Genomic DNA, 24,838 nt, shown 5'->3' with positions numbered 1-24,838 from the left:
TAAAGCGTGGGGTTAAATATATGATTGCTTTTCGGTAAAACTGATGGAGAGGAGAGAGGATAAAACTCCAAGTAAGATTAGCTTATAAATTGAGTAAACATGAAATGCAAAAGGTTTACTTATTTTCAAGTCACAGTACAATTTACAGCAGTATATTTTTCTAAATTTTCCTCTGTAAACTGATGCCGAGAGTCATTCAGGGTATTTATATAGTACGAAAATGACCTCTCAACCTCATACTAGGCGATTGGGCAATTCTTAGACGATGCAAGTTCTTCTGCTGTCATCTTTGCTCCTGGAACAATCGAAGTCCCTGATGAAATGCCTGCAATTTTCTTTACATTTTCCCAACCAGGGTCGTTTGCATACGTTTATTGAATTTTTTGAATCAACTCTTCTCGCGCATCAGTTCGTATATTGCTTAGATCACTTCACACCTTTCGAGTTTTTTCTACAGCTGTCACAAAGGGTAGTTCGCTTTTCTCCAGCGATTGAATTGTGGATGGTAATTTACCAAAATAGAATGATATAAATGCTAGATATTAGTCGATATCAGGGTTTAACCCTGCATCCTTGGCTTCCACAATGGGATTTGCTTCTTCTTTATTCAAGTATTTATTTTATTACCATGCACTACAATACAATAGCCCCTTATACTCCGTAGCTAGGATGAAGAGCACGGACGCGTCCCGTCCAGAGGGCGTGTGTTGTGGGTTGCGTCCATCGAGGCGTTTTCCTGGTACTTTCCATCGCTAATATCTCGAAAACTATTGAGCGTTGGCGGCTGAAACAAATGATACATCTCATGTGTACCCATTTCCGATCACACATCAAGATTTGAACGATATCTGGCGTAGACACTTGAGGGATTTCCCTTACAAGTATTAATTTTATTAACATGCCCTAGTGACTGAAAGTTATGTTGTACCGGGTAGTGCGAATGCGGCGTGCAAGAATGGGACGAGGCCCATGGTGAAATTGAAGAGCCTGGCGCTTTAACTTCAACTTCATGAAACTGTTCATTTAGAAGAAATATAAATTTATATTTGAGAGATATTTTACGCCAGTCAGAAATAACGGGCTACAATGCAAAGATTTAACAAATTAAAATAACTGTTGTAGATGTGAAAATAAAAAATCTGTGACGGCGATTCTTGCAATGTAAGACCTTCGCATCGGCAATGTGAGCATGAACCGCGATATAATTGGCCTTTCAATGCTGTTTAAATTTGTTTTTTTTTTCGTTTAAAATAGCCCTGAATGGATTTCTAGCTTCGTAAAAATTTATTTACCTTTTCTACATCTACGTACAGTCCTGCAAGTCACCCAAAAAGACGTGTGGCAGGGGTTATTGGAACACTAGCCGTCTACGTAGAAAAAGCAAATGCTCTAACAAAATTACGACTAGCATTTATTTAAGTCCTTATGGTTCGGGGGAAAAAGGAATTCGCATATCTATCCGTTCGGCTAAATATCTCTCTTAATTTCTCGCTTCTGTTGGACCTGGAAATAAAGTGGGGCTCCAATACGATGTTCTCAGTGTCGCTTTTAATGATATATTTTCTCAATTGAACAAGAAATCTTAGCCCAGCTCGCAGCCTCCGAGTCTGTAGCGGCTCCCGGCCTAATTCGCTTAATATCTGGGTAATGCTGTCTGTACGCCTGTAGGAGTTTTTCACGACTCGCGCAGCTTTCCTTTGTATTTAAGAAAAATAAAAAATTTTTGGTAATACATCTTAGCAAAAATGACTTCTTATGGAATCGTCTTTAGTATTAGAGCCATGTACTTTCCTCCATCAAATGTATCTAACCTAACCAAAATATGTAACCAGGGTTTGTCTGCATGACTTCTTTAATTCTTGAGCTGTGGACTTCCCCAAATCACGTGGTGTACTTAAAAGGTCACTCTCCACTGTTCAGATTTTCTCTGTAGTCTACGTCTACGAGACATCTGTCTGAACTTTATACTGATGCGTCATAACTTGATAAGTATTTTCGTTACACCAACGAAATTTGGTAAATGAGTACATCTTGGTATTCCTCATGATGTACAGTGGGAATACGTACTGTATGTAGTCTTACATTCGATATATATCGAATCTGCGTTTTCGTAAAATATATGGAATTGCTATACCACATAGGATTCAACATCCACGGGGAAAGTTGAGTAGGAAATATGTAGTGGATAACCATGAAATGAAGTTTGAATCAATAGCATTGCGCATTTCATTGTACTGGTGTCAGTTTAATCGAAAGTTCGATTCGATTATTATACCAAATAAGTATATTGGCATAACCTGATAAGTATTTTCGTTACACCAACGAACTTTGGTAAATGATTCAACAACCACGGGGAAAGTTGAGTAGGAAATATGAAGTGGATGACCAGAGAATAAAATTTGAATCAATAGGAATGCGCATTTCACTGGACAGGTGTGAGTGTAATCGAAAGTTTGATTAGATTATTATTCCAAATAAGTAAATTGACATAACTTGATAAGTATTTGAGGTAGATGAATGGAATTTTGTTAATAGGTACATATTGGTATTTCACATAATGCACATGGAAAATAGGTTTTCTATGTAGTCTAAAATTCGATATTTATCGAATCTGCGTTTCCTAAAAATATATCGAATACGAACACCACGTAGAATTTAGCATCCAAGGGCAGAGTTGAGAAGGAAATAGATAGTGGATGACCATAGTATGAAACTGTTATCGAAAGCTATGAGGTTTTTTACCGTACAGATAGTATAGTCGAAAGTTCAATTCGATTATTATAACAAAAACGAATATTGACATAACTTGAGAAATATTTGTGGTAGATGAATGAAATTCGGTAAATGGGCACATATTGGTATTCCACATAATGCACAGGGGAAATGTTTTTTCCATTTGGTCTCACATTCGATATATATCGAATCAGCGTTTCCTTGATGTATATCGAATTGTTATACCATCTAAAATTTAGCATCCACGGGTGAAGTTGAGAAGGTTATAGATAGCGGATGACATTAGAATCAAATTCTAATCGAAAGCTATGAGCATTTTTCTGCACAGATGTCAGTAAAATCGAATTTTGCTTCGTTTATTGTAACAAATACGAATATTGACATAACTTGATAGATATTTTAGGCAGATGAATGAAATTTGGTAAATGTCAACATAATGGTATTCCTCATAATGGAAAGGGGGAATACGTATTGTATGTAGTCTCACATTCGATTAATATCGAATCTGCGTTTCCTTAAAATGTATCGAATTGCTATACCACGTAGAATTTAGCATCAATGAGCATAGTTGTGAAGGATATAGATAGTGGATGGATAGATTGAATACAAGTGGATAGCATAAGGAAAATATGAAATTATTTGCGTATTTCTATATACAAATGTAACTTTACTCATAAGTTCGATTCCATTATTTTAGCAAATATTCAAAATGACATATCTTCATAACTATTTCAGTTTGACCAATGATATTTGGAGTGTGTGTACGTATTAGTATTCCACTTACTTCCCAATAGAATACAATGAAAATAATGGGTTAACAATCGATTTATTTCGAATATGCGTTTTCATAAAATATATCGAATTACTTTTACTTGACGTGGTGGAATTTTCGAACTTTTTACCAACTTATGAACCCAGGACTAGGCTACAATTGACACCACCATATCTTCTACCCTTTACACACCTGCTTGATATATTCAAGCATCATCGACTCGTAGACTAGTAGTAAAAATAATGTAAAATGTAGATAAAGTATCATATTACTGGAATATAATGTTTTTTACTGTATTAAAATCCTTCAAAAACTCTACGAGCAGCTTAACTTCTAAGTTTTTCGAAGAAAAATGAGATCGGGCGTGTTTTTGGAAATTTGGTCGTGTTTGGTCCTCTGTATCTTAGCAACGGATGAGATCTATGAAAAACGACTTATTGTTTCATGATCACCAATCATTTGTGAGCATATACGTCAAATTTCAAGTCTCTACCTCAAAAAACGCTATTTTGGAATTTTGTCCGGTATTTTCCGATTTCGGACCACTGTGCGATGTATCGGGGACGCACATTATTCCTGTCACATACCTCTCGTATTTCAATAATTTTAACTGCAGAATATATTGCAATATATAGCCATGCTCCCCATAATATCTATTCTGGCTGTGAAGGCAGTGCAACTTAAGTCAGAATCCCTTTCAACGCAGCTATTCTGAGTGATGCCTTAAAAAGCAAATTGTTGGCATTGTAACCCTCGCATGGATACATCACGTAAAATTACCATAGTTTTATTTCTGCACTTCATATAATAATTCTTTGGATGACGTCTCTTTATGCATATTTAGTGACATTATTTCAAAATTGATAGATTAAAAATAAGCTGAAATAACAGACTAGTTCCGCAATAAAGAGAATGTTGGTGACGTTGGAAAAATTTTGCTGTTTTAGGCTCTTAAATGGGCGATGCCAGCAGAAAAAGTCATGAACAGGTAAAAGAGGCCACAAATTGCCTTTATTTAACCATAAATATTCCTAATGAATTTACTTCTTCATGAAATTGGTTTCCTGAGTGAAATAAAAAGTAGTCACTTGAGGCAACGTGCTCAGCTTACATTTGACCCTCGGAGGATCAACCAACCATAGTCTAGAGCGAATGTTGGCCACTGAGCAATGTGAAAATTCGAAAGATCACGGGATGAGTCTTGTGGGTTGACGTTATCGTTTGTTTAATATTTTTATATTTCGAGAATAAATCTAATTTACAACTAATACGATTCGAAGGAGTAGTACTGGATTGTCATAGAAACTATTTACTAGTATTTCATGTGATAACTTTGTCATATTTCCCATGACAATAAGACTGAAGTTGGGGTTTCACCTTTTCGCCTCGAATGTCGGTGACTTAGCCGCCATCACTCTAGCACGCATTCACTCTCTGGGGTAACCCACCCTCGTCCGGGCAGCGTCCTTCTGCCGCCGTAACGTGCTCGTTTTATCACTTATAAGCAAGCAATTACCCTTGTATTCCGAAGGAAGATGGACGGCAAATTAAACATTCCAGCGTTGATTATTTTTTAGCTTTATGTCATTACAAAAAAAAGTATTTTAGTAAATTTTGATAAAAAATTGATTGTATAAATTGTCTGGAGTTATAATGGCGTCACCATGACCGCGTATTGTTTGCGAATCATTCTTTCGAAAATGGTTTCCTATTATTTTTTTACTGCCTAAATGGGAAGATTATTACTCCTGGAGTGCGCATTTCACGCGTTTAGATTTTTAAATGACGATATCTATTTTTCGCGATTAATTGAAAAGTGAAAAATTTCAAGCGCGCGAAAACGCGACTGCTAAGTATGAATGCTGGGAAAACGCCGTATGACGTCATTCTGGTTGCCGCTATCGCCGTGTAAGGTGACCTTGGGGCGAGTATATTGTGCGCCGATGCGATGCTGGCTGCTAGCAGGTAGCGCTTGGCTTAAATAAGGATTATTAATACCTTATCAAGCGAAGGAAACTTTCCGATCATAGGCAGTTTTAATAGGTGATTATTAAGAGATGTTCGAAGTCCTGAAGTCCGTGCCTCATGCATGCATTGGTAAACTCAGACGATTTAAAACTCCTATCTACACGTAAAGCATCTGGGTCCCTGTGACGTCACGTCGAGTGGCATCGCGTGTGCGCCAATCTGTCCTCTTTCAAATGTAGTTAAAATTGACCACTGCCATTCGTCTAAACTGGTATTTCTAAAACCAAATAATTTGTATAATATGAATACACTAATGGTCGGTAATGAATCGCAATCAATGCCTTTCGTTTTCTTTGATAAAGGCCCTATTAAATAAAAAAGATCCCATTAACTTATTTTTCATTGTTTCTCACCATGGTTTACCTTAAGTTAGCGAAACCTTTTGTACGATTACTGTAATCCTCGACTCAACTGTTTTTCTCAAAGTTCCATCTCACGAGGATTTGACCCCGTGTGCGTATTGCGTTACGATTGCCAAGAAAATAACTATCGTCTAGGAATTACACGCGTAGCTCAACCACCGTGGGGCATTGTGCAATGATTCACTTTTAATGGCAATCCCTCTCCTTTGGATGAAAGGTGATGTTGAGGTTTTGATGACATTAGAGAGTCAAAATTGCTTTCCAACATCTCGATGTATAATTATGTTATCTTCTGAGCTCTGTGTGTTGAGATGATACCTATTGTTAAGGCGAAAACTCTGAAGGAACCCAAATAAGTAAAAACACCGTATTTTTCGAATAAATTTGAATTAAAATACAGATATACATGGCTCCCTTTACGGCATATAAGATGTGTAACAATGGTGAAACTGACCAAGGTCAGTTTAGATCATGCATTCACCCATTTGGATTTCTCGGTGGTAGTTAGCGCATTTAAAGGATTTCTTATATAATGATCACTTTGGTTGATCGCGATGAATCTTATTTTAGCTTGTGTAGTTGGGAAGGCGGACTGCGTGACAGTAAAGAAGGGAGGGGGGTCCTGCTTGAAGGAAATAAGTAGTTGCTGCTGCCGAGTGAAGGGGATGATGTAACCATTGGGTGAGGCTTTGATGGGAAAGGAGTTCTTGTTTATGGTAGGAGAGAAATCAATGTCTTTGAATGTGTGAGGCGGTGGGAAGTGGGTGGGGATTTTCCACAGTGAGACCCTATGGGTGGGGGGAATCACCTTCATATTTATTCGATCTTTTACTACGAATGAACACATTCGGTTGAAATGTGTGTTGAAAGTTAGATTTTAGTGAAGTATTTTCTTTTTGCAATTATAGGTGCGAAAAGGTGGCGAATCGTTTTTGATAGATGGGCAGATCCCAAGGTGGTTGTAAATATCTGGAGGAGCTGTTTCCGAGTTCTTAGCGTGGTCAAAGTTCCGCCATCTTAGTTTGACAATTTTTGGACTTAGTCTCCGACTGATATTTTGGGGTAGCTAAGTTTTGTTCTGAAAATGATCTTCATTAAGCGAAAAATGCTACCATAATCATTAGCATTTCGCTGGCGATTGTCATCGGATTTTTACCATCATTCGCGGTACTTTATACATACGATATTTATGTGTAAACTCTGTGTCTGATAGCCGCTTTACTGGTGGGGATATCCTTGTGAATATACTTTATTACTGCAATTTTTCATTTCCGTTGGCTATAATAAAATTCATTACCAGAATAAGTGCAGGTAAATGTCTAGTTTTCTCTCGTAAAATTTTATTTTCAGCTGAGGTGGTTGTAGAACGTAACCATGGTGATTGATAATAATTTTTCCCCGGGAAAAGTTTTTTTAGTCATAACTTCGCGAAGCCTACCAATGAAGTGAGATAAAAAGGTTTACGTTGTGCGTTCCATAGTTTTTTTTAATGTATTAACGAGTTATAACAAAAAATTTCACCAAATAGTAAGCATTGACCCTGTGGGATTGTCAATGTTTTGGTGAAAGTGGGCGTGGCTTGTCCTACCCAAGCACCCCCATTCGCATATTTACAACCTCCTTCGCAGAACAGGATTATTTTTCTTGAATGTCTCTATTTTGAGTCGGTAACATGGTTAATTGCCGTGTGTGTAATATGTTTCCATTGACGTATAGATGGAGAAAAACTGATTTTGGCGCTTGATTCTAGGATACTTTCGCAGATTAGCCGAAGAGTTAGTCATTACGGTATCACCCAGGCTGTACCATAATATTTTTTACAATCATTGCTTCCTATGATAGGACTATGCGAAGTGAGGTGGAAGGATGGTGGGGATTTCTGAAGTGATGGTTATAGGGTTGTATATAGTGGTGGGGAGGAGAGTCAACGAGAAGTAGCTTAAGTGTTAAACGGGAAGATGGGTAATCGAGTGTTAGGTATTGGCGACTCAAATCACCACTAGCGGCGCTAGCGTCGGTGACGTAATTTTCCAAGATGGCGGACACACTGGTGATAAAGTATGTTGCTAGATTAGATCGCAACGAGCGTTATATGGCTATTTTGCTCCATCTTCTGCTATATTTTTCCTTAATATCTATCGAGTTATTAAGTATCGTATTTGCACGTCACAGTACAGAGGATTTTCCGTATGTAGTGCTCTTTTTCATTCAATATATATCGTTTTTGAACCACTCTCATTACATTGGTGCACATTTATCTATTCCGCTGGTTCATTATTAACTTCATTTTAGAGCTCTATCGTAATTTTCAACTTGTAAAGCGTCATGGAAAACACTAAAAGGCGATGGTCCCACCGAGGAAAACGACGATGAGGAGAAATTAAGCGTTTCTCAATGTTATTCGGTGGTCTTATCGAACTCTGAAATAGGAACTCCGTTCCCATACATTCCCTTCAGATTCCTTTTTTGATACAGGTTTCTCGATAAACCTCCTCTTATAATACCCATAGTTTAACTGTGCCATTAATGTCCTCACTTATTTTTACTGTAATGGCTTTGTAATTATGAAACTGCATGCTAACTAAACATTACTTCATAAACATTTTATCATTGCTCTCTCTAACAAATCACTTGTGTTACGATTGGGCCCATGATTGAACTGTGATTTAAATGTCCTCACTTATGTTGACTTAAATGGCTTGTTTTTATGAACCTGCTTTCTATCTGAACCTTATTTCATAAACATTTTTCATTTCTCTTCCTAAGAAATGACTAGAGTGACGTCTAGGCCCATGATTGAACTTCATATTAATGTCCTCTCTGTTGTTGACTTCAATGGCCTTGTATTTATGAACCTGCATGCCAACTGAACCTTACTTCATAAACATTTTATCATTGCTCCTCCTAAGAAATCACTTGTTTGATGATTATGCCCATGATTGAACTATGATTTTAATTTCCTCACTGTTGTTGACTTCAATGGCCTTGTATTTATGAACCTGCATGCCAACTGAACCTTACTTCATAAACATTTTATCATTGCTCCTCCTAAGAAATCTCTTGTTTGATGATTAGGCCCATGATTGAACTGTGATTTTAATTTCCTCGCTGTTGTTGACTTCAATGGCTTTGTATTTATGAACCTGCATGCCAACTGAACCTTACTTCATAAACATTTTATCATTGTTCCTCCTAACAAATCACTTGTTTGATGATTAGGCCCATGATTGAACTATGATTTTAATTTCCTCAGTGTTGTTGACTTAAATGGCCTTGTATTTATGAACCTGCATGCCAACTGAACCTTACTTCATAAACATTTTATCATTGCTCCTCCTAAGAAATCACTTGTTTGATGATTAGGCCCATGATTGAACTGTGATTGTAATGTCCTCACTGTTGTTGACTTCAATGGCTTTGTATTTATGAACCAGCTTGCTAACTGAACCTATTTTATATTGACTTAAAAGTCCTTTATGTTATCCACCCGCCACTTCTCTATGTAGTGTACCACAAATGTTTTTCTTTCCTCCCAAGTTTACATCCCTGATATGAGTAGAAAACCTATCACTTAAGTAATAGTCAACACTCTTATAAACTTCATAACCTTGGTACTCTCTACCTACCTCTTTCTTGTATTGTGTTTTCAAAATGTCCGAAAAGTATAATAAAAAATTGAATTCACATAAAATTTTCTTCAATTTTGCTTAAGGCCATCCTAACTTTCTGTGGTATTGCTGGTACCTTAGCTCATGGAATCTATTTTACCTAGTTACTTGTTCTTAGCTAATTTTGATGAATAATGGGGGAAAGAGTCGAGGACATTGACAGAAAGTAGTAAGTGGGCTGGGATGATGAAAAGTACATTGGAGTGGAGTGGTAAAAAAGTAGGTGTTAAGGTAAGTACTAGTAAACAAAGTGTTGCAGTATGGAGAAGAATTTAGTCCAACTTAGCAATTGCAACTGTATCGTAGATGAAAAGAAAAACTTTTTTGTATTCTTTTAATGTTAAAATAAGTTGTGTTCACACAGTTGATCCTGAGTCAATATAGTTTATTGTCTACATGTAGCACCTTAACTTTATTTAATCTATCCACTCCACCATCACTTTATAAGAGTCCAGTCACACCAAGTGATAGTCATCGAGGGGTATTCGTAAATTAAACTCAATAATGCTGGCCTTGTTGTGGTGGGGCAAAGGCCTCACTTTGCAAGCTGAAGGTCATGGGTTCAAGAACTGCCTGAGATGGTTATCCTCTCCAGTGCATGGGTAGTTGTTATTGTACATAATTAATTTCTAAAATACTCAATGTCCCAATGGGTCCAAATAGGCTTTTTAGGGGTGCCATTAAGTTTTATAATTAGGAATGTATTATCAGTACAGTTGGGGTTTGTTGCATTCTAATTTACCAATTTCAGTACATCATTTTAAAAGGGCTTTTCCTCTGTGAAGCAGTTGTAGGAATTAGGGATAAGGATTGCCCACCAATAATCAGAAAAATTCTGTACTTCTCAGACCCCTCTCTAACAGTAAACTTACTATAAATATTTTATTGCCATCCCCATTTGAAACTTGTATTCACCACCAATGATAGGAAGCATCACGTCAAAATTGCTTAGTCAACATATGAGAGTAAAATCGTTCAGGTTGAGTCTATTTTCAGTATTTTTTTTAGGGAAAGCGGTCAGTGAGTAGGAAGTAAGAAAGAATTAAGTGGGCTGGAATGGTTGCTCACAAGTACAGGAGCTACATGATACCATTAGGTCACGTCTGTACTTAAGCATGCCAACTGGATGTTTAGTTATTAATTACTGGAGAAAAACCAAAAAATCTCAAGGTGGAGAGGTAAAATAAGCTATAAGTGGAGGGAGTGATGAAGGAGAAGGTGCAATTGGAAGAAATGATTGCATTGGCTTATTCAGTCACCATATCCATATTGCACTTCTACCTTCTTTAACCTCTCTAATCCACCTTACTCTTCATTGGAGACTTATAGATAAGCACTTCTCATCAAAAAGACATAAATAATGTTAAGGCATCCAGCTGGCCTTATAAGAATAGACCTGACTTCAAGTCATCGTTTGAGAGTATGTTAACCAACACACAACTATCAGTAGAGTGTCTACAGAACAACTATCAGAGCTATTTGAGTACCTATTGATACTGAGATGCTTCTTCTAGGCAGTAGGAGCATATATAAGAAGCATAGTGAACCAAATGGTACATGACGTATGGTTACAATAAGATACATTATTATCATCAAAGGTGGTGGTTTATTATTTTGCTCAGATAGTAGGGAGAGTAACAAATGGAAAATATTTCAACTAGGTACTTATATAAATGATTTCTACATCAAATATCATATACTCTAAGGAGCTCCAAAGAATGAATAAGAGAATATGAATGTCCTAAAGGATAGTCAACTATAGGTGATAGTAATATACTATAGTAATATCACTTGGTTATTCTGTGGGAAGCTACTTCTGCAGAACTGGGATTAAAAATGGAAGAAAGTTTGCATCAGTTAGAAATCCCAGGTAAAAATATTTGGTCTGTAACTGAGCTGGAACAGGTCTGGAACGGGGGTGGAGCTAAAGGTCTGTAGCTGGTCTGGAACTGGGAAGAAATTGAAACATTGCTCCAGACCAGTTTGGTCTGCAACTGGTCTGGACAACGGGTGGGTAAACTGGTCTGGACCCAGGTCTGTACTGCTCTGGAACTGGTCTGTTCTCAGGGAGACTATGTGGTCTGGAACTAATCTGTTCTAGTGACTAGTTGGTTTATACTACTTAACCTGAGACTCAGGATAACTAAAAGATCAGTCAATCTCATTGATCTGACTGGTTCAGTTCAGCTAGTAAGGAAAAGGGAACAGCCTAAGCAAATAAATCTGAGAAGCATACTGAAGGCATTTCCCAGCCAGCCAAATATGACAGAGATAAAGGCATACTGGATAGCAGTAATCTCCAATTGTTACAATAGCATTCTTACATAATTTAATACATTGTAAATTTTGAAAAGCGATGATACATCTCTATGGATGTCTTCAGCTGCAAGGGGCAAGAAAGTTAAGTAATTATTACTACAATCAAAAGCTCAGAGTTGATGTATCTCCAGATTATGCCAGTATGAGTGCAAATGGAATCCAGAATTTAACAAATGTCAACCTGATCGTAAGATATTCATTGTAATCACACATGGCAACTGCATTTCAGCTGTGAACTCCCATCAAAGTTCTAAGTTGATAAAACATGTTAGCATATGACTTTTGACAAACCATCAATAACATATCCCCTGCAACAGGAAATTTTGGTTTCGTATGGAGGTGGATGATTTTCTATGCAATAAAATAAATCCATACCGGCAATTTAACATTTATTGATGTACTCAAAACATTCTCTAGTATTAGTAACTCAGTTAACATGTATTGTAGCAGAGAAAACGTCTAGTGTCCATCGCCATCAATCCTGGAAAATGAGAATTGTAACATTTAATAACCAGCTAAGTAATAAGTACTTAAAGTAACTTAAAATTGTTCCACATATTCTCTAATATGGTTATTCAATTTCAAGAAAAACCCTTCACGCACGAATGAATTTATAGTGAGACTAATACTTTTATGCCATGAAAAACTGCTAACAATGTGGTTTCTAACGCGAGAACAGTAATTTGAAATATTTCAACTTAATCGATCTGAATGAATAGTATTTTTAATATACAAGTTAAGCCAAAGATCAACCTAAATTGTAACCACAGTGAGAACGTAGTAATAGATAATCTTATATAACTATTGGGTTGAAATAAGTAGTTCATTAATTGCATTAGTCCTAAAAATTGTTGATACTCAAGTTCGTTGATTTACTATCGATTGTAAAAATAGTACTTACATTAAAATAGTCAGCGCAGTAGAGATGGGTTGATGCTGACCAAGGCATCTTTAAGTCTCTACGAGCTGCAAGGAGCCACTTTTTCCGCAAACCCGGTAAATAAAAACTTTATCCGGCGTTGATTTCATTGTGATAGTATGCAATTGGCATGAAACAGTATTTTTTTCGATTCCTTTTTGGAAGTTTTCACTTTGTAAAACGTTATATTTTCCTCATCCATATGTTCTTAAACATACAGTTACTTGTAAAATACGGTTTTAAGGCACAGATTAATTCACAAAGTCGGAAACTACTGTATCTACGAGTGTAAACATTCCAGTGCCAATGGCTGTTAGGTCACGTGGTATAGAAGATGGCCGCCGGTTGTTTTGGCGCAAGTTTCAAAATACGATTTTTAATACGTTATATAATGGGAAAAAATTGTAACTCAAATTTTTAATCCGCAAAATATGTATTTACCGCAGTTACTACATTCTTTTACAGAACTAAATTTCTCTGGAGCAGGTGCACCTGCTTCTTATAGGTGCGAGGTGTACCTTCACGAAGGTACCTGAGGGACTTTTCAGATATTTTCCTCTTCAACAAATGCTTTAATTTTAATGGGTCACTGAAATGATGCATTACGTTCACCTTATTATCATTTTATACACGGTGTTCTGAATCGAGAACAATTTGCATGTGAGGGGGCAAACAGATACTTAAGTTTATTATTTTATGCTTCCATAGCCCAAATAAAGTGTGTAAGCGCTACTTATAGCTGGAAGATATTAAATTTTTCTTACAATCAGCTCATTAACTGCACCCCTTCCCTACAGAAATGCAATGCAATTTTTTGAAAGAAGTAGGTATGTTAGTATGTAACATGTAAGTGTAGATGTTTGGTGAGTGAAGGAGATCTAAGGAAAGGTAGTGCCATGGAAGAATCCTTCTTCCACGGTAGTGCTACCCGGCCTTGCCTTACCCTCCCTGGAATGTAGAGCATGGGTTGATGGAGGGTTAACTACACACCATGGAGGGTACTACCCTTCATTTACCCTATGTCTACCCACCATGGAGGAGTTCATTTTTATTACAGTGGAAGTTGCAGGCAAAAAGTTTTGCCTGAAATTGGTAAATACATTGGAATTAGAATAAACCATTGCAAATTATTTTATTGACTGCTAACTACTTTCTAAAACCCTATTTAATATTTCAACCTTCATTGCTTTTGCAATCATTTAGAAGTAATATTTATTTTTACCTCGCATATTCATTTTTTACTAATCTTACCAAGCTTGCTTAAATGCTTAAAGTTTGCATCATAAATTGAGACTAATATCAGAAGTACTTCTGATATTAGTCTCAATTTATCAGAAGTACTTCTGATATTAGTCTCAATTTATGATGCAGCCCTGTCTAATACCATCCAAATAACGCAACTATCTCCACAAGCCATGATTGTGGGCAGTGGGTACCTTTGAACCCATGTGAAATTCATCTATGAAATAACAAATATAAAATTGTAACCCTTCTTGAAAAAAAATTAATGGACATTAAAAATTGACCACTCCATAGCCCAGGATTCCTAATTCCATTAAGTATCAATGCCTGATATACATTATAATAATTTCACTGTTACAAATAAATTTAAGAGCAATTGCAGATGACTGAATAAAATATCAGATCTCATGTCACATCAGAATCCAGACCAGTTGACTCACTTGGAATTTTTCCAGAATAGTTCCAGACCAGTTGAAACTCATAGAATATTTCAGCATAGTTACAGAATAGATCCAGACTAGATGCAGACCATCGAATATTACAGCACAGTTACAGACCAGAATTCCAGACTAGTTACAGACCATTTTCCTTTGCCTCTCTGAAATCCAGACCAGTCCAGTTCTGTTACAGACCAGTTACAGAACAAAATTTAGCCTTTCAGACCAGTTACAGATTAGTTACAGACCAAATATTTTTACCTGGGATGGTGTTTTTTTTCAATCAATTAGCCGTAAAAATGTGATTCCCATGCACAATCTTTTTGATATTTCGATTGTTAAGTTTATTTATTTATATGTTGTTGTCATCTGTATGTATCATACTCCAGATGGGGATATTAACCTTAATGTAGATAATTTAATGATCCTGCTTGATTAAGTGCTGAAAACTATAAGGAATCTTTGATTTTATGAGGTGAAGTTAACACTGAGTTCTCAAACGAAGAACGTTATCAAGTAAGAAAATTTATTAATCTAATGAACTGTTTCAACTTAACTCACTGCACCATGTCTCCAATTAGGATATCAAAATATAATGAATGTGTTTTGGATCGCGATCCTCTCTCTTCACCTTAGCGCCAACAGGAACTATACCTACGCCTAGCTTAGAGGACACATTCTCTAAATAATATTTCTTGAAGAAGAATTTCCACCAAAAAACGCGTCCACGACGCCGAGAGACAATCACCTTGCCGATCATTTTCCTCTTGAATGAAATATAGGATACATATGAAATGTACGACGAAAGTAAAATAAAGAAGGAGGAATGAAAGGAATTAAACTATAAATACTTGAGACTTATTAAGAGGTTATTACAGTTAATTTCCGAGAAAAAATAATGGAAATGACTGCAAGCGAAGTTCGAATACGTGAGAGGCTGAGTTGTGAGAACAGAAAATTCAGTTACGTTACAGTTAAGAGTTACATAAAATATAGTTTTGGAGGTATCACTGAAATGTGAGATAAGCGAAAGATCTATTAAAGAGGGATAATTGTCAGGAAAGAAGCCAACAGGCGCCAGGGATTACTATAAGGCACTACGCAGCCTATATTCGGCACATGAATTACACGTAAACAGTCCACTCCATCACCATCGCGCTGCTTACATTTTTCGCCGGTAGTTGGCGTCTTCCGGGCTGGAATCGCGATATTCGTAAGGTAAGCGATTCCATTCTGATGGTAGAAATTGATGCGCGACCCCTCAACCTTGTGGTGGCTCAAGTTTGCATGCCTACTAGCAATCTTAGGAAAGAAGAAGTAGATGAGGTGTATGAACAGCTCGGCGAAATAATTAGGGAAATCCCGGATAAGAAAAATCTAGTCGTGACGGTGGACTGGAACGCCACAGTCGGGGAAGTGAGGGATGGAAACGAAATAGAAGAATTAGGATTAGGAATGCGAAATGACAGGGTAGAGGAAGCGGCAGAATTTTGCAGGAGAAATGAATTATCCATCACAAGCACTTACTGTCTGTAAAAAAAAAGCAAGATACTCGAGTTTGAGGAGCTCTAGCCCAGTGCAACTCCCAAACCCTAGTAATGCCAAGTGATGTCGTCCTTAATGTCGCTCGGCGATGGTTTCAAACATAGATGGCAGCACCAAAGCTCGCCCGTGTGCTCCTATTCATTAACATTGTTAGGACTTAGCGGAAAAGGCTCACATTATGAATTTACATCTTTTAAATACTGACTTAAGCATTGAAACTTATTTTCACAATTAAAAATCTTTGTTCTATGAAATAAATGCGTAGAGAACCATGAAATAAGCCCCCGAACATGACATTTTCTACCTCATTGCATTTCGTCCGCTAGGCTTCAAACAGATCAATCAACTGCGTAAATCAAGCACCAACTCTACAGAATGGGATCATAGCTAATACTTATCGCAAAAGCTTATCAGTAGAATTCAACTTCCTGAGTTATAAGCACGTAATTCCAATTCAAGGGGATATATCATGCTATGAAACAGTCCTAGACTAGAGGTAATAGTATTTTATCAACGTATGTTATAAAAGAGGTTGTAAACAACAAATTTAAATCCTTTAAATATCAAATCAAGTCCTGAATAGCATTTTTAACACACTTTAATTCTTTCCTGCGATAGAAACGTGGAAAAACCTAAGTGTAGGTCCCCGAACATCGCATTTAGTGTATCATTAAATATCATCTGCTAGGATTTCATTAGGTCAATCAACCATGTAAAATTAAGTACAAACTGCATGGATAAACAGTTAATACTTACATCAAAAGTTTATCATAGAAATTCAGCTTCTAAGTGGTGAACAGGTAACTCCGTTGCATAGCATATGTGATTTCTATGAAAGTGAATGCTAGACTGGAAATAATTGCACATCATAGTTGTTTTACTAATCGAGGCGGAAGGAACAGGATAAAATTATAAGACCCTATCTAATATACTAGATTAAAGTGCCCTATTTCAACAGGAATAGCGGCTTCCAATAAACATTTCCACTGTGTTGTGGTCGAAAAGTATGAGGCTGAAAATCTTAAGGGATAGATCTGGAAATGTCAACGAAGTCAATTCTACCGCAAGGAATTCGTCCTTTCCCTCGAAAGAGTCAAAAAACTTCATCGAGAAAAATTTCCCTATAGTACATCGCACTTGGTATCACAAGAAAATTGATCGTTCTTAAGTATCTTCAATATTCGAAAGTTTGATGAAAAAAGATCACTCTCGTACAATCACCATAAAACTCCCTAGATGTTTCGGGCGAGCTACAGTGCTGCCATCTATGAGAATAATTTCTCGTCAGCGACAATAGCGACGACAGAAAAAGCTTTATGTGCCCAGTCCTGATTATTCTAAGTCCGTGGTCTAAATGAAGCAATCGATTTCAATGCAATAAAAAGCATACGAAAGAGAATTTAGTTCTACGTTATATCATGTACTTTAAAAATTCTGCGGCTCAATAGTATTTCCTGTACTTAATTTTTTCTCGAAAAAGTACCCGTTTTTTGCGCGTAAAGTCAAGGTGCCCAACTTTGAGCGCTTGGCATTCCCGTAGTTTTCGTTCCTATAACTTGCAATTTTGATATAAAGAAGCCACATCCATTACTAGCAGTTTGCCGAAAACAAATTGTTTATACCACAAAAATTAACGGAGTTGTTGTAAACAACGCAAACCTCTGCTAACATCGAAACCAGTGAGTCAATTGAAAATTGATTGGTACTGTTGTCTTCCGTAGAATGTTAGTAATGCAAGCACATATGAAATGTATATTAAATATCAATAATAACGTCAATATCACATATTATTTATCTAGATGTTTCTATGCGCGTACCGCGCGTAGTAGTTCAGTCATCATAAATGGCGAAGTTATTAATAGAAAAATGCAGGGGTTATGGGGAGATATCAAAAGACTATACCATGTTAAGACCGGTCTTGGGTTTGGGTTTAGTGTTGTCGGACTCGGTGGTGGCGGGGTTAAGTCCTCGCCTGCCAAACTGGAGTCGCGGGTTCGAGTCCCGCCTGGGTAAGCTACCTATCCAGGGCATGGTTGTTTGTGTGCGTAAAACTTTAAACATGTTAAAAACCCCGATTTAAATGGCCGTATAGAGCTGTTTTCGGTGGTATGAGAATAAAAAAAGACATGTTTAGGAGTAGTGTGAAAAGCTCGTAAAATTTCCCTGCGGCGGATGTGGAAAGAGATCAAAACCGGTGCTTATGAAGTGCAACTTGACTTGAATTCAAAAGACCAATGCAAATTAGAAAGGCGAGGAAATGGAAAGTAGAGCCGCTGAAGGGGTGTATGAAGAGAGAGTATCAGGAACTAATGGAAAACAGTATCCGGGAGATGGAAAATACACACACTGTTGAGTAAGGGTGGAATTAGATTAAGACTGATACATTGAAAGCGGCCGAGAAGTCAATTGGCTATGCTGATTGTTGAAGGATAAAAAAACCGCGGAGAATGGAGGAAATGATAATAGATATGGAAGAGGTAACGAAGTGGAAGAACGTGGATACAGAGCAGGGAAAAGGATGTATAGGCAAGTAAATAATCGATTACGGCGTGAAAATAACAGGGCGAGGGAGGCTTGATGGAAAAGACTGTTAGGAAATGGAAAAGTTTCTGAAGGAAGGCGAGGGATATCCATTGTACGCAAAGGTAAAGTCGTTATCGGGCGACAAAGTAAGGCAAGCCATGCCTAAAATTGTGGCTAAACTTGTAAGGATGCTAACCGAGCGAGACGAGATTCAGAGTACGTGGAAGGAACACGTGGAGGATCTTTATAGCGGAAGGTACGGCCCGGAGACATTGACTGTAGAGGAGGAAAGTGCTGTGGAGGAGAATTATCTTGAGCGGGGGATCGTAGATGTGGAAATAGAGAGAGCCCTTCGTGATATGAAGGCTAGGAAAGCAGTGCGCGTGGACAATATATCGTGTGAGCTTCTTAAGAACCCTATAGGAGGGATAGTAGGAAAAGTTTTCGAGCTTGTGGGCAGGATCTATGAGTAGGGATGTTGGCCGGAGGATTTTCTGAAGTCGGTTCTAATTCCGCTGTCAAAAAAGGTGAAAGCTATAGAATGCCGAGATCATAGGACTATTAGCCTAATATTGCTCGCGGCGAAATTGGTATTGAGGAAAGTTAAGAGGTATTTAGTGCTATTGAGTGCTTGGGTGAAGATCATTTTGGTTTCCGGAAAGCGAAGACAACTCGTGATGCAATAGCGATAATGAGGTACCTCGTGCTTGCCTGTTTCGTGGATTTTGAAAAATCATTTGATAGAGTGAACTGGGTAAAGTTAATGGATATTCACATGGAAATAGATGTAGATTGGAGCGAAAGGAGACTGATTGGTAATCTGTGTATGGATCAGACTGCGCAGGTCAGGGTTGCGGACGGAGAATCTGGGTGGGGAAGCATTGGCTGAGGAGTGAGGCAAGGCTATCCTCTATCGCTGCTGCTTTTTAACGTGTACGCTGAGGAGATGGTAAGAGAAGCTTAGGATTAGTTGGAAGCTGGAGTAAAAGTGGGACGAATGATGTTAAATCACGGAAGAAATGTGTATGACAAAATAACTACGACTCTGCTTGTTCACAATATTCACGCATATTCAAGTCGACCTAACCCTATAATTACTTTAACGTTGTTTTAGCTGGGTTTAGGGCTAACTTTATCTATGATCGCCGGAACTGGCCTTTAGGCTCTAAAATCTCATGGTAAACATTCCCGACGGTTGATTATTCACAATTGTTCTCCAATAGACTGGCCTTCAATAGCAGCCAAACAGTGGTGATCATAATGGGATGGGAAGCCAATTTATTTTTACCATCGAGTGCGATAACTCCTCTTCCTAGCTCCTTGAATAATTTGTGTGAGTGAGTGATAGCCTGAAATAGTCCAAAGAGAGTGTAGAGTAAATTATTAATGGTAACTTTTTAGACTTGGGATTCTGTGCCATGCTCTCTTTACATCTTTTGCACCCGTTCTATTGAAAAAATACTTGTTTTAGGTTCAGATATATATGAAGGAGAGAAGAGTGGAGACGTTGGGGGAATTGTTAATCGAACAGCAGGTGTGGAGTATTTCACCACATTATACCACAGCAAATTTCACTGCTGACTGGTGTCCGTACGACTTACTGGTCGACAGTCAAATTCGTACGAATTCGGTTAAAGCTGTTCTTCTGCATGGACAGCCATAGCAGTCGATTTGAACTGCCTACCGGGTGCGCGCGGACATCGGCTGCGGAGAGTGCACAAATCGATTAAGTTGGATCAGTTAGAGAGATGGAAATAGTTTCATTTCGAACGCGCACTGCTAGTCGATGGCTATATAGCAAGCGGTAATTGGTGATTTAACTACGCAGGTAAATAATATGATTACCGATTACTTTGTTCTGCATTTTATTTTTTTATCGGATATCAACATTAAGCCAGATTGTATTTAAATGTCTCATAAAATATGGGGAATGAAAGGAACACTTTTCTCTGTTGGTAGTGGTATGTAGTGAGATATCGCTTCAGAGTTACTGCTACAGCCGAAGAACGGCGGCGTGTCAGTCAGTCTTCATAAATTAGCTATAAATCAAAAATAGCGATTTGAAATGTGAATTTCTACATTGACGGCAACTTGGCTGGTGCGCGACCCGCAACCAACCTGCCCTCCAGCGCCCACATTGTGGTGGAGCAGGTGAGCGACCGCGGTGACCTCTAGCGTTCCTTGCGCGCCGGCATCCGAGAAGCCGTCATTGATGCGAAGGTGGGTCGGGGTGGCCCTTCGCCGCAATGGGTCCATTCGCCGTGGATTTCCATGTCTTTACAGTGTACTGACAATAATTCTAAATTTGCCTATCTCACAGTTATTTTCTATCCCGTCAGACTCTTGTTTTAGTTTTGCCTAGCAGACCACTTGGGCTCAGCGTACCCCGAAACGCATCTTCCTGTCTCTCTGTGGCAATCGTGCGAGTGTGTATCTTTCCTTTCATTCTTGTGTCCTTTTCCATTTCTTCTGCTGGTGAGTCGTGAGCTGCGCCAGTGCCACCTGTTACTTACTCTTGTGTGGGCCTTAGCAGCAGACCCCGCCAAAATCATAGTAAATCTAAATGGTTTGTATTTTACGCATTGTAAGACACCTACTGCAAATGACAGCGGTGGCCTAGTGGGAGCTTGTTCGGGTTCCTGTCGCCGTAAAATTAAAGTTTTTTTGCTTGTTCAATCGTTTTTTATTTATTCCTAGTTCTCAACTCTTTGTAAAATTCGCTGCAATTGACTTGCAATAAAAAATATGGCAATGAGTCATATAAAAGGTAGGAATTGGGCAATTGTTGGCACGTATGCTGTTTAAAATGGCTACATATTAAAGGCTAAGGATTTGCAAAAGAGAGTAGCTCGGCGGCAAATGGTGGATTAAAACCCGGCGTAGGGGTTTACGTACAGTTTAAAGACGCAAGGAGTCACACATTTCATTTTCTCATTTGACGCTTATTATTCTGGTTAGATGATTGTTGGTTTTAATTATTTGATAGTAATTATTTGCTAATACATTTGCCTCGGTTTTTATCTGTTGCATGTTAAGACTAGGAAAGTTAACCGCGTTTATTATTAAATGTTAGTGCTACTATTTATCAAGGTGGCGATCCCTCCCATCGTTATTTTTGCTTATTTCTGCTTTTCTGCGATAAAAACGATACCGTGGCATTTCCTGGAGTACAAATTTGAGATTATTATAACATCATTTTTTTAAACGTTGAATTTCATTTGATTGGCGTGGAACACCCCTCCCTTTTTATGTGCTCCAAGCTCTAAGTACAGGAGGTAAGATAAAGATTTGGTTAGATGACGATGATGTGCTACTGACCAAAAAGTTCAGAAGGAAATACTTAGGTGCATAGTTTGATTTTCAGTAGTAGGCGTATTAATGTGACCTTCAGCATACACGAGTGTTATTCTCATGATCTTTGGCTATGGATACTTCCAATATCTCTTGCAGTGGTCTAAATGCTAATCGCCCTAAGTTGACTTAGCATTGCGACATGAAAATTGGGAGGTCGATCTGGGGGCCCAAATTTGAGGATCTATATTCTCATAACTTCAAGAATGACAGAACCATGATGTTGTAGGGTTTGAACGTATACATTAAAATTGTCTACCGAAATTGATTTAAATACGCCGAGCGCTGATCAGCAGTATCTTTTGGAAAATTTCGATGCGTTGTTTATAGGAATTCACTCCGAAAATTTGGCCAAAAAAACTGCGGGAAAAGTGGCCCATTCCCGCTGTCTTACTACGGCCAATGGGCTGCTGATGGTCAACGTGTCCACCAGAAATCCAAGCGCCAATTGAATACATGTAATAAATTCGATTCAAAATGTTTATACGCCCATCTGGTATTTCGGAAAGATGGTGCTTTAAATTCATGGGGGTTCGTCAACTGGTTGAGAACCCTTCCGGAAGAGCTGAAAGCAGTCCTTTATCCGGTTATTCAAAGGAACGGATTTTTCGGTCACCCTGACACAGCACTGCCTACTATATAATGGATGATGAGCGCGAGGACGTGAGACGGGATGGGCGATAAGAATATGAGAGGCACGCAAGAACGTGCGTTTGGCGACCAACCCGAGGTTTTTTTAATTGCTACATTTTAATATCGACGTAAAGGACTATCCGCTGATGATATATTGGGGAGAGACCACGGTACCTCCAGTTACACCTGACCATACCGTAATGGAAATTCAAAAATTGTTTGAGAAACGTTCAGCTTTGAAGTTAAATATTCCTTTTATTATACATGAGTCGAAAGATTCTTGAAAGAGGTCATCTAAACTTTGTTGACAGCAGCTGAAGACGAGGAACGACACTAACATAAGAAATACAGACTGGAAAGCAGATAATTGAGTAATTATTTCGTGATACATCCTCCACAGGCGTTGCTTAAATATCAAGTATTGGCTAGACTAACAAAGAAAGACGCACTTTGAGTGAATTTTGGTGCATTGGGGGCGTAGAAGAGGCGATTGGGGAGGGGACGCGAGCGGGTTTCATTCAAAATCCATTCAATCCCACGCGCACCTTTATTACCACCCACACCGCGAATTTGAGGACGCATGTACTTACTTACGCGTGAATTTCCGGGTAAACAGTCACATTCTGATACTCTTGCTCTAGTGTTCTCCCAGTGTCCTTCACACGAGGACCAAATTTACTTGCTGGCTCTATCATACACAAAAATGCTCTTGGTAGTATTTAACCGGACATAGTTATTGTATACTGCGCCGTGTCGAAGTGGGTGAATTTTTGCATGCTCTCAACTACCTTATGCACATAAATCTGCCCTTTTTAGGCTAGCGTTCTCTTTCTGTCTACTCTATAAGAGCACCTAGTTAGATCAGTGATGATGAAATCGATATTATATTTCGTCATTAAATATTTCGTCTGCATTTGAAAAATATCCGCTTATTTCAATACATCCTCTATTGAGAAATTCCCTTTTTTAATTCATAGTAATTTTTCTTTGCGTGTTTCCAAATTTCTTTTTCAAAGAGATTATCCACGTATAACGCGCTGTGAACGAAAATGTCGGGGAAATATGCTGATTGGCCGCCAAGAGTGCCCACTCCTGCGAAGTCCTCATCGGCACCGATTCGCACCTTGCGTCGCGTCAATTAAACGATCGTTCATCCATTCATCAATCATTCGCAGTTTTATGAGGTGTGTGCCCCCACTTTCAATGTCTTTCTTCCATTTCTGAAACACCGGTTATTTTCGACTTCAACGTTTTTTTATTCATAATATCATTTCCACTCGGCTTTCCCTCTGCTAGATTTTCTCCACAGCCCACCCAACAAATCTTGATGGCTACCACAGAATATCCTTCCATTCACCATGTCTCCCTTATGACCTGCCTTTCAGCGTCCTTCGAAGAGTTCCGTCCCAACAACCCTCCCTCTACAGCTGACCCTCGCTAATCCCTGAATGAGGCGCCGATGCCCAACTGTGTGTAAACGGGTACGAAAGATAGACAAAGAAAACTGCGATAACGGCCTGAGCAGGCTGCTTGAACGCAGGGTCATTGTACTTAATGGTCCATAAAGGGTAGGAGTGGAAACTGGCTAGGGTCAGTAACTGAATGTGAGGATAGCCAATGGTGTTCATTTGGCGAGAGGAAAGATTTGAGGTTACAAATATACGAAGAGGGTGTGGGTGCAATGGTTGGGGCGAGGATAAGCATATTACTCGTGTAATTATATTCGTGTGAGTAATTAAATACGTCCTCAAATTCGTGTTTTAAGGCACAATTCGGAGTTCCATTTAAAACCCATAAATAAATATTAAAATTTAAAAAAATCGCGAAGTAACTAAATGTACGAGTGGGCATGAGTTGTGACAGCGACTTCTAATATTAAAGGAGAGAAAATATTAGCCCTCACCGGGACTCGAACCCGGGATGCACCCGTCAAAAGTCACTGGGCCAGTACCGTAACCCGCTACTTCGCCGAGGTAGTTCACAGGGAGCGATTACTCAAGGGAACTGATGGTGCGCGAAATCTTTACATGCGAATATCTCTCGAACCCGGGCCTATGATGAAGAAAGCCGTGGTACTTTTCTACTTTACCTTTATAGTTTCAGAAAACAACATCGGAATCCAGGTCCCGAACGTCACTCTTGCGATCTCTCCTTGTAAGCTTATGGTGTTGTTTTTTTAATTGGAGCTGGATGCTGCGGCGTCAATGGGGCTTGCCTCCATTAGGATTTTTCTGAGCGGGAAACAACGTACAGTTCTTCCCCAAGTAATTCTTTACCTATTTTCTTATTTACTGAAACGGAAGAGA

The 24,838-nt window shown here is 38.5% G+C and overlaps 1 protein-coding gene and 1 long non-coding RNA gene across 2 annotated transcripts in view; one reads left to right on the top strand and one right to left on the bottom strand.

The window, feature by feature from the left end:
• Positions 1-24,838, top strand: part of LOC124170585 (prolyl 4-hydroxylase subunit alpha-1) — an 89,641-nt gene that overhangs the window by 15,287 nt on the left and 49,516 nt on the right. The gene's annotated exons all lie outside the window — the stretch shown is intronic.
• On the bottom strand, positions 12,255-13,713 carry LOC124170586. The gene is made up of 2 exons (XR_006867514.1): positions 12,784-13,713; positions 12,255-12,363 (listed from the first exon to the last, which is right to left on the bottom strand). It is a non-coding gene; the product is annotated as an uncharacterized LOC124170586 (long non-coding RNA).

Source organism: Ischnura elegans, chromosome X (genome assembly GCF_921293095.1).
Source record: "Ischnura elegans chromosome X, ioIscEleg1.1, whole genome shotgun sequence".
NCBI classification, from domain to species: Eukaryota; Metazoa; Arthropoda; class Insecta; order Odonata; family Coenagrionidae; genus Ischnura; species Ischnura elegans.
Note: the sequence above shows the minus strand (reverse complement) of the source record. Positions and strands in the feature narration are given on the sequence as shown.